Source organism: Corvus hawaiiensis, chromosome 3 (assembly GCF_020740725.1).
Source record: "Corvus hawaiiensis isolate bCorHaw1 chromosome 3, bCorHaw1.pri.cur, whole genome shotgun sequence".
NCBI lineage: Eukaryota > Metazoa > Chordata > Aves > Passeriformes > Corvidae > Corvus > Corvus hawaiiensis.
In genome coordinates this window covers 67,040,976-67,052,858 of record NC_063215.1, presented here as the reverse complement: position 1 = coordinate 67,052,858, position 11,883 = coordinate 67,040,976, and positions in this window count along the sequence as shown.

Genomic DNA, 11,883 nt, shown 5'->3' with positions numbered 1-11,883 from the left:
ACTTTCACATCCATGCAGAGACCAGAGAGAACTGACTGCTTACATTTTTCTCACAATACTTTGCTTTTTCTCCTATAATTCCTTTCTACCCAAACTCATTTCCTATTGAGCTCTGGATCTGAAGGTAGAAATGCAAAGTTGTGCAGACAAGTGCAATCAGCAGGCTCCTAAAGGCTTGTGAGATGTCCCACCATTTGTTCTACAATGCATGGGCAGCCTGGGAAAGCACCACAGCAGTCAAAGGGAGAACCAAGCTGTGTTATGATTGGATATATCTGGCAGGAGTAGGGGAAAAGCTGCATGGCGGGATCTTCCTGCAGTCATGTAGTGGACAAATTCAAGTCCTAGGCAGAATGCAACCCAAGCCAGATTTTATATTCTCTGCTTAATACTTGCTCTTATTTCTCCTCTCCTTTGTCCATTTACTACAAGAACTTTTAACCTCCTGCAGCAGCAACTGTACAAGAGCTTCATTTTACACAGTGGAACTAAAAAGTTGGAGTACAATACATGAGCACAAGTTCGGATACAGGGATGGTGGCAAACCTCAGATGAGCCCTTTCGCTCCTCTAACTCTTTAGTGAGGTAGAGATGAATGACATGCAATAAACCTCAGAATCCAGTGTTGTTTCCCAGACACGTGCTCATTATAGTGCTGTATCAAAGTTCATCCAGGCAAGACTTTTGGGCTTTTCATGTTTGGGCAGAAGATGCTTTCTCAGGAGATTTCTAGTGCTTCCACACCCAGCCACAGTGGAAAATCTTTCTCATAACTTTACAGTCCCAACAGACAATAAAAAAACCTGTCTGGTTTTGCTTCATGCTGTGAATAAAATGTAAGTCCCTGAGTCCAAACTTCCATTTCTTATATCAACCAAATCTTCACGTCTTCTCTAATGTCAGTGTTTCATCCAGTACCATTTCTACTCCTTAATACCAGTTCACATAATAATTGTAATTGCTTGTTGCCTCTACCCGTTCTTATAGGGCAATTACAAATGTGTGTAAGACAGCAGTGAAAACAGAAGATGCAGATAAAGACATTCTCATACAAAAGCATCTTGTGTTAAAGAATTGCTCCTTCATTTGATGTCCAGTGTTTTTAAAGAAAGTTTAGTTCTTAACAAATTCTCATTAAACCTATGCTAACTTTGCAAGATATTATCCCACTGTCCTCTGACCTTGAAATTCCAGGGATGGGATGGTGTAGATGACTGAAAGAAAGTCACAAAGTTCAGAGTCTCCTTGTGAAAGGAAACCTTCACAAAACAATGTTTCCAGAGGGTGACTAACCAAGGTAAAAAGGAATAGGTACTTTCATAAAATAGTGACCTTTCTTTGGAATACGATAAAGATCATTTGAACTTTATAATGGTAAATAATGACACTTTGTAGAAGAGTAAGAAATACATGGTTGTATGTGTTTGTGTGCCTGTGAGTATGCAGAGCTGCAATCAAAGAGGATTTTGTGTGTAGGCAGGGAAGTCTAAATTGGGATTTCAGAAATAAAAGTCACTGTTCATGTTAAGAGATCAACCAGATTGATTAGAGCAACGTGTGTTTCACAGTCCTCATCAGACAACTGGTATCTCAGTTTGTGAGAGTGGTCTGCAATGCTGCTGCTGTTTTAACAAGGCGTTGGCTGTCAAGTCTCTCCTGATCCTCAATGTGCAGCTGAGTTAATCTCTGAGCATCACTGAGCTCAACTTGTGTGTATCAGTGCAGGCCCATGTTTGCTTTTGTCCTTAATCTGGGTCATGTTTAGCCTGTTTATGTATCTCATGGGTGTGACATTTTGCCTTTAGGATTAGAAGCTAAACACATTGGAAAGATTCAGGACCAGGTAAATATAAGTTTCTCTTCTCACAGTGCTTGTTGTTGATAATAATATTTTCTCTCTTGTCTGCTCATTTTTGCTCTTTAGTGGTTTCCATTTATGTCATGTTTGCCCTTATTAGAAATTTGTTTGTTTCATGGTGCTTAATGATTTTAGTTATCACAGAAAAATATCCTAGATAGAGGGCAATTGCACTTCAGTGTGAGTGGCTGGGCTTCTTTGAGCATTACAGCTGCAATTCCTAGTATTTTGATTCTGTGTTACCTCTTTACTGCACAATGACCCGGAGTTTCAGGTATGAACCAAACTGTAGAAGCACATGATATGTAGCCATACCTGGCAACTGCACAGAACAGAAACTAATTTTAATAGTCTTTATTTAGCTATAATTTTAATATTTATTGAGTTTTAGAAGATGGATTAAATCCCCTAATTTGGCTTGACCTTGATTCCTAAAAGTTACTGCTGGATATTAGTTGTAAAAACATATTTCCATGTGTTTAGCAAACCTTGTGACTCTGAAAGTGACATTCAGACAGAAGGACCATAAAAGCTACATTTTATGTACCTTGGCATTGCAAGCATCTGGAAATGGGATTGCATATTTTAAGAGTGCAAAGCAGGGACACCAATTGCCTGGTTCACAGGCTGAATCTAGAGAGCTTACAGAGAGTCTTGCTCATAAAACAAAAGCGTGTGTGCAGGAGGAGGGTGGGTCAGATGCAGTAACAGGGATCATTAATTGAAGTCCTGCTTGATGCCATTAAAAAGTCAGCTTAAATTGCTCTAAAGGAGAAACATGGACTCCAAAATATAGGGGATCTTCGTAACTATGTCCTATCTTTAATGTAGTCAAGTGGCTGAATGCCAGAACAACTTTGTAATTACTGCTGTATAAATACAGGCCTCTGATGCAAGTAAACGGAAATATTCATATTGGCAGATCTGTGTGTAACTGTTGTAGTTGTTATTTTCCCCACCTGGGACCACATTTTTGTCCTCAAAAGTTTTTACTTAATGTATAATGAGTCCACCAAAAATATATATTTGTAATTTCTTACATTTAATGTCACTGGACTTTACTTTTCCGATGTCCTACAAGAATTACCAACTGATAACATTGCTACATTTAAAAAAATTGGAAAAGATGTTTCCTAGTATGTATAGCATTGTATAGGAAAGGAGCCATCTTTTCAAATCATCATTTGCATTTGTTTACAAGTCTGGAATAGATGTATAAATAGGACAGCATAAAACATAATTAAAATCTAAGATTTAGGTAAGATAATCTACATTTTGCCTATAAATGACACATAGAAACAAGTAACCTAGGTTGACACCTTTTCAGTAACCTATGTTCTTATACAACCTGAGTTTTAAATCAACACAATATATTGACGGATGGTGTAGATGAAGTCAGACTGTCAGAGGAGATGCTTCTCCTGGAAGTCACTGTTCTCACAACAAGAGCAATTTAATCGTACATGAAGCAGCTCCAGAAAGCACATCAGTGCAGAGGAGGCATCCTCCAAGTGCTATGTAGGCTGAGGAACGTAGGGAATAATGACTTCCACCACCCAAGTTCATCTATTGCCTAGAAACCCAGTAGAAAGCCATGGTCTTGGTTAAGGTCTGTGAAGATGTGGATCAGAGATGTTTGGAATTCAAGAACTGAAAAAGAAGGAAGAAAGCAGCTGACAGAAAATCAATGGTTTGTCATCTGTCATTGCCAAGGCAAGTTGTCTCAAAATGTTACTGTATTCTGTAATTTACAAAATTACAGATGCTTGGCACAACATCAAAGCAACCTGTATTTGTCCTTAATGAGTCTGCCTTCACAAGAGGAGCTGAGCATTTACATGCTTTGTGTCTTACTAAACTACTTAGCCCGTTCATCCAGATTCTGAATATACGTGAAAATGTGAAGATTAGCATCTCTGCACTGTTAACACTGAATATATTCTCCCTAAGTATATCATTATAAATTCTAGCAGGTGTAATCCGTTGAAGCAAATGGTGAAATCCCATTGACTTCATTCAAAGATTTTATGCATTATGTATCTTCGATAAATTTCCACTGTTTTCCTGACTTACCTACCTTATCTAGTGTTCACATCTTTAGCATTTGAGTGAATCCATACTAGTTTCAATTTCCTCTTTGAAAAAGTCTCTAATTATGATTCATTTAAAAGCTCAAACTGCAGAGAAAACCACTGCAAATCATCACCATTCATTGAAAGCAACCAATCTATTGCTGCATAAATGTCATTGACCGTACACTGCTACATATGCTTTAACTTCTCAGACTGTTTTACATGTATGTGATGGTAATTAGGGATGCTTTTGAATGAGACGCTAAGGAAATAAAGTTTTGACTCCAACAGTGTCCTCCTTCTGTGGAAGTTATATTTTGGCTTGAATTTCAGACAACATAGCACGAAGAAGATTTCACTAAGAGGTAAAAAAAGATGCAAAAAATTAAGACTCAAACCTTTCAGTCTGGAAGAGATTAACTTTGAGGTCTGCTGAGAATTTGACTCTCGTTTGTAAGAGAACTTGTCCCTTTTGCTTGGCTTGGGAGTGTTTTTCTCTTCCATCTGATTATACTAGTTTTATCATTGACCAATTTCAAGTAATGAAATAAAATTATGAAATACTTGAAGACTTCAGGAAGTTAAGGCTGCTACTCAATCTGTGCAGTAATCGTGCTGGGGAGTGCACCAGCCAAGGCACTGTACACTTACTCTTTAACTCTCTCTGATACGTACATAAACTAGAAAAGTAATTTGTGCTCAGTTCTGTCTATTAAAGACTAAACTCTTCATGAAATAAGTGCAAGTTTGTGGACTACACAGAATGTTTGATGAGAGCTCATTTAATCCTTGCAGATTGTTTGGGAATCTCAAAACACAGGGGTGATGCCCACTGTGGAATGAGGAGGTGAGGGGGAAGAAAAAAGGTGGACAGCTATAAAGCTGGGCAAAGCATCATTCTTGTGCAAGTACTAGTTGCTGAGCAAACCCAAATTATTTTCATTTACTTGTCTCAATATACTTTTCATCCTCAAGACCTATACCTTCTGGATCACACTACCATGTTTCAATTCAATAGGATAAGAAAGTTAATCATTATTAGCTTCATGTGGAAACTAAAATTCTCTTTGTTAGATTAAATAATCCTTTATAGAAGATGTTGGCCTCGGCTTCATTTCAAGTAATGCCTATTTCACAGAAAATAAAATGGAAATAAGAAAAAAATCTTCAAATTCTAAAAATCTTAGTAAAATGCCTAATTAGTAAAATTAATTGAAAGTTGTAAAAATAGTTCTTCTTCACCTAAAATGTTATAGATATCAGAAAAAAAACCTCAGGAAAATCAAGAATGAAGCTCTTAGTAGTTCATACATATTGAAATGAAAACCTAGGATTTGCTTGCCATATTCCTCAGTATATTTTAAGAAAGCATCTACCCATTTGTTTATCTGTCTAAAAGAGTGATGCAGTACAAATTTTTAAATATTAAAATGAGGCTTTGAATCGGAAACTACCATATGATTATTTTTCCTATTTTTTCTTTTTTGTTGACCATAGAATATAAAATACTCAATTAAATAAACAAGGATTTTTTATCTTGCAGTACTTCTTTACTTTAACAGTTTTGCTGGTTGATACACTAACTTTTCTGGCACTGCTTGTAACCCTTTGATACAGAATTGCGTCTGGTTTGTTTTTATATTGTTTTAAATTCCTCTGTGGCATGTAAAATCATTGCTTTTGGTTTACTTCTTCTTTTTCAACTGTTTTAAACACCAAGAGCCTCATAGAAATAATCTACTGGCTGAAAAGGAGATAAAAAAAGCTGCTTGCACAAATTAGAGCTGGATGAATTTGGAGAAATATCGGTAACTGTTATTAAAAGGATAAAGTTTTGGATTTGCTGTTCTTGCTGCTCTTTATGGCTTCAAATTTTCTCTGAACATGTTTGGTTTTTAGGGGGAAATTGTACCACTCACCCATGAGCGATAGAGTGAAGACAAAAGTACTCAGCACTGGCCAAAATAAAAGCTTTTTCTCTTTCAGGTAAGGAAAAATACTTAAAATTTTCACCTTTCTGTTCTCAATTTTATGGGTTTGAAATCAAATGTCAAATATTATTGTATTGGGTCTGACAAAACAAAATGTTTTTGCATATGGTCTGATCGCTAAAACAAACATGAGTCATTGACAGCAATGTTTTCTCACCCTTCTTTTTCAATGCCTGGGAAGCGTGTGTCAGCTTCTTTGTCCCATGTGGTGAAGTCCTTTGTGCCTGTATACAGCATTTGAGGTAGCTGTACGAACTACACCTTTGCTGGGATGACTTATGCTGACTTTGGGGGCTTTTCCACTGCTCTGCGGCCTCTTTGCTGTTGTCCTCTTCAATAGTAATCCAACTGACACCCTTTGGAAGTAATTTAAATGCTGCAAAACAGAAACCAGGCTATGACTAGGCCCAAATATGTTAATAACATTCATGCATGCAGTTATTTTTTTTATTAATTCAAGGGTCACATCTGCTGAAAATCAAGGTCCACACAATATTCTAGATCACTGCCTCAAGGCAATGGGCATTTGGAGCTCTCTTCCTGATCTGTTCATCATCCTATATAATGCTTGTTGAGCTCATCCAATGCTGTTTACATGAACTATCTAGTCCATAGATGAGAAATTATTTGTATTCTCTTTTGATTTAAAAAAAATCCATTATTTTAGGGATATTTCCCATCACTTAAATCTATGAATAAGTGTATAGAAGTAAGTGGAGATGTTTTCTAAAAATCCACTCATATTACAATACTCCAAATGTTCTTAGGTTAAACCAAACCAAGTCAAAGTTCTGGAAGCTTTCTCCTTTTTTCTAGATTTTAATATACTGATAATATAAATTTTACAGAACAGTAATGTGTTAATCTTTTATAGACCACAGAAGTAGCCTTCCATCTAATTACTTCCTCCCTAGCCTTGATAGAAAAAATATTGCCGGGGTACACAGATCGTTCATACCTAATTCACCTACTGTAACTTAGAGTCTTTCACGCCTACTGTGTGAATTTCCTTCTTTCTTCAGTACTTCACCTCCCTAAATCCTGAGTGTACCAGTGCATGGGCATCTATGTGCCTAGATTTTCTTTTCTTCCCTGTGAAATAGGAGGCTGTTCACACATCCACAGTGCTGACAGTCTGCCCAAATGCCCTTGGTCTTCTCCATTGCCAGGGAAATGTGTTAAAGTCCCACAAATGGCCTGGGAACCCAGTCAGAAAGCTGGGCTCAGATCACAGCTGTTGTCCACTACCACTTCCAGACTGAGATGGAGAATTGTTATGAGAGAGGGACCTTTCTCCTATACATGTATCCTTGACTTTGCACTGTCCAAGTAGAAAGAGAAAGCTCAAAGGAACAGAATGACATAAAGAAAGACTCTTTGTTTTTTAAACTCAGCAGTTCATGGGAAGAAGATTGGGAACTCTGATAGGGCACAGGGGACAGTTAGAGGGAAATTATTTGCCAGAAACAGCTGAATTTCTAGCTCATATAGGAAAAGATGTCTGACAATAGGTAGGTAGCATCAAGGCTGGAAAGCCAGACAGAATATTGGATGTATAATTTTGAGAAAGCTGGAGAGCGTTCCCTTTTGGTAGACATCTTTCTTGGGAGCAGTGTAATCTTCTTATGACAGCACTGGGAAGCACAGAAGTCCAAACCATGTACCAGCATGGCAGCTTTTAGGTCAAATAAATAAGGACTAAAATCATGTCAGCAACCTGTGTCCTCCTTTGGGGGGACCACCTCACTCTGAACAACATCATGCACTTACCTCCCTCCACACTTGTCTGAGTCACACGGCCCTGGGTCATTTCAGACAACCCTGAACAGGTATTAGCCCACAGCAGCTTCTTACAGTTCACACAGGCTCTCCGTAAACACACTAAAAACATCACACAGATCCCAGGAGAAGAAAAGAACTCTAAGGGAGTCTGTTCCACAAACTGTGCACCAAGGATGCTTCCAGCCAACTACTGTATCTACAACAAGACTAATCTGAAGGCATTGATTTGTAAATAAACAGGCACAGAACATTCACATCTAGGCATGATGAACAATTTCACATTATTCAGCCTGGAGAAATTCGCCTTTAGAAGTTTCCCAACAGCAATTACAGTGTAACATGAACTCACCTCCAAGAGTAATGTATCTGTATTTATGGGGTGGGATAAGCATAAACTTCCTTGAAACTATACTTTGACTGTGGGTGCCAACCCTTTCCTTCCTTTCTTTTCATGAATCAGGCCACTGTCACTCTGCACTACTTGTCCACCTTTATTGCCCCCTGACAAAGAAAGCTGCAACAGATTTGACAAAGGACAACTTTCATCACAGAGTTTTCAATGTCCTCAGATTTACATGTTTATGCCCTAAGGAAAAGTAGAAATAATTTGAGGAATCACTGTAGCATCTATAACCTTGCACTTCAGAGCAATTTTGGGGGGAGTGGAGGAAGGTGGAAAGAGAGTCAGGCATGAACTCATTCCTCAGTGGTGGCAGCTTAAAAATGATGCCTCATTTTCCACTCCTTATTCCCAGCTCCCACTCAGATGTCACTGACAGCAATACGAAGACCAATATCTGGTCCAGTTCTGGAGCCCTTCCTAAAGATGGTCAGGGTAGAAATAAAGCAATTGGAAGAAAGTGGAAGGTATCTTAGGAAGGAGCCATCTTTTTGGCTGTCCATGCACAGTGCATGCCATTCTATCATATGCAAACACAAATTTTACTGGCACTGAGATGAATTTAGTTTTATAAGTTTCAGGGATTATAACCGGCTATAAGGAGCGTGGTTTGGGTGAGGCCAGTTAAGCAGCCTCTCTAATATCCAACTTCCTTCCACTCCAAAGACCACAATGGAAGGATTGTAGATTTGTGAAGAGGAATGCCATTCCATGGTAAGAGAGAACATGTCTTGGTGTTCCACCTATATTGAAATAGGAGGGGAATAGCTAAAACCAAATATTAAAGCATCTCTAATGCTGAATTAGGACAGTAAAAGGAAGTCAAATAAGTTATTTCATCAAGCAGGATTGCTCAAAAAGGCAGGCTCCTATATTTGAGGGCTTCCCATATATACTCTAATGCTTATTCCAGAGAGAAGGAACCACGGTGTCTGAGTCCAGTTCAGCTCTTTTTTTCAAGAACTGCGTGATTAAAATCTCCAATTATGGCCGAGTTCTGTGCTTTTGACAATCCTGCTAATTGCTAACAAAAAGAGTTATCTACTTTATCTGCCTGGATCTGCAGCAGATTCCCCAACAATGCCTATATTCTTGTCCTTTGTACTATTGCTCCAACTTTCAATGCATGTTTACTGCTGCATTCTGAACATCTCAGTGAGATACGAGGCATAATCTCCTTTACCTTTTTTCCTCTTGTTGTTTCCTCCTCTTGCTCCTGAACAAGCTGTGCTCTTTCGCATTAGTATTCCAGCCACATACTCACATGACTGTACCCTACTAAGTTTCTGTTATGTCAATTTAGTTGTAATTTTGATCTTGCTTTAAGTGTTCTCTCTCCATTATATTTATTTAGATACAGTTTACATCAGTGTAGGCTGAGCATCAGCTGTTTTGTTTCGTCTTTTTCTTCCTCTAATGACATTTTTTTAAAGAATCAGAGTTTTCATTTTTACAGTTTTTTTGTTTAGGCCAGTATGGGTCTCATTTATCTAGACATGCACATCACCAGCCTGACAGGATATTTTAGTGTCTGTCAAATCAGATAAGCAAATCTGTGCTGGATTTTTTTCTTTGCTAGGTGGAGCCCATTTTTTCTCATCAGTCCTTCCCACTCCATCATGGAAATGCATGGTTATGCTGAGGTAACCAAGATCATTCCCACCCTTACCTGCATGTACTCATGCAGGCATTAAGATTCTTTGTCTAAGTAGAAACTGCAATCAGAAGTGCTTCCAAGACTCTCTATCCTTTCACCAAAGAAGCCTCTACATCACAAAACCCACAGTGACCACTCACTGTTGTAGGGCCACTTGGTTCCAGGAGGCTGAAGTAACCTCTAATTTACTTAGGAGAGAAACAAGACCTAAGACTTTGGGCAAAACTGGAATGTACTTGGACCCTATCTGATGAAATGCAGTGTAATGTTATGAGATTGATCCTAAAATGCAAAACGAAGAAAATAATCAGACTGATATAGAAATTTGAAAATCTACTCTTACATCTATACTCCACAGTAGGATCACTTATATCAAAACTGTTCATGAACGAGTTGACTAACAGTACTTTTAAAAATAGCCAGTAACAAGACACTGCAGACTATCATAGCCCATCTATTCCAGTACTTCACTCTTCTACCTTTACTTTTTCCTAAGTAAAACAACATTTCCTCTGCTGCAGTTTACTTGTTCTAACCAAAATTCATATGGAGAAAAATTTAATCCCTCCTTCTTTGCAAATTGTCTGGATCTATTCTAGTAAAATAAACAGAGCCAGAACACATCTCAAAACAGTGGACCTTGATTATCTACTATGTCATGTTTCTAGAACAGACCTTCACAGATTTTGGACACTGCCCTGATTGCTTTCTAAACACAGTCTGAGACTTATAACCAGCTCAGATGCAGCTATGTTGCCATAAACGGTGAAAAAGTTTAAAGGCCAGATAATGTCTCCAGGCCAAAGAATAAACTTTATCTAGTATTGTTAATTTTCTTTCAGAGAAATATATTCTTTATATAGTTAAGAATACTTATCAACTCTCCTTTCTTTGGACTAAACAATATCAATCTCAGTCTTTCTCCACAGACTCCAGATTACTCCCACTGAAATCCATTTAATTTTCAGCTGACATTCCCAAAACTGGTTCCTGAAGTGCAATTCCCAAAGTGCATTACTCAGCTGCCCCAATGCTGAGTGAAGATGAACACGATGATTTTCTGTGCACAACAAATAACATTTCTATTTGTGCATTTCAAATTGCTTCATACAGTTCTCTAAGTACAGTCAGTGAACTTCATGTGCTCTGATTGATTTTGTTAATCTCTAATTTATTAAGTACTTTTTGATGTGTTATTCCAGCATTTACATCCCCATAACCCTTAGCATTTGGTTGTGAACATGATTACATTAGCAGTGATGGCACAGGCAGATGTTTCAGTAAGCAAAAATTATTAAATATTTTGGGCTCTCTGGAGCTGCATTTTGGTAGAATCAGTCAGTGGTCATGGGGATGCATTTGTACACGTTCGTGAAGCACGGTGAGATTTCTTCATCGGGAGCTTTCTTCCTACCCATTTTCAAAAGCACTTCTCTCTGTTTTAAAATTAAATTGTTAAGACTGTTAAGACTTTTTATAAATGAACTGTGCCTCATAGACTGAGCTCTTTGAAAGTATTCCCTAGAAGATCAAATTGATAAAATTAGAATGATGCAGATAACGAAACACTTACTGTTGTCAACTGACCTCCTATCAATTATCTTGTGCTGTTTTGGCCTTTGTTGCCCATGCTAATTGACCTTGATGAATGTTATTTGTTTCTTGAATCTTCAGTGGCATGGTTTCTTCATGGGCAATGGTGTGGTTATACTGAAAGCCAGGCTCTACCTTCCTCTTGCCTTTTGATGTGGACTTTGGTATGAAATAAAAGGCTGTGTGGTGGTCCTCAGCAGAATTCAAAGGCGAGCACAGCTGGGCTGTGGTCTGCTGGTGGAAGGAATGGTTGTTTGTCCAGATCAGACCTCAAGGGTGACTGCATGTGTGACTTGGATGGGGTAATGAAAGAAGTTTGCTAATCTGCAGTATGGCTCCTGCTGACTGATAAAAGGATGTGTACAGTAGTCTCAGTCTTATCTCTTTAGCCAGGTTTACACTGGTGTGACATTGCTGAATTTAGACAAGCAGTTCCTGATTTACTGTTGGGCAAGGGCAGAATCAGATCTGATTTTGCACCACAACCCATAGAGATAACCCAGCTCTCCCTGGAAAAGATCTTGTGTATA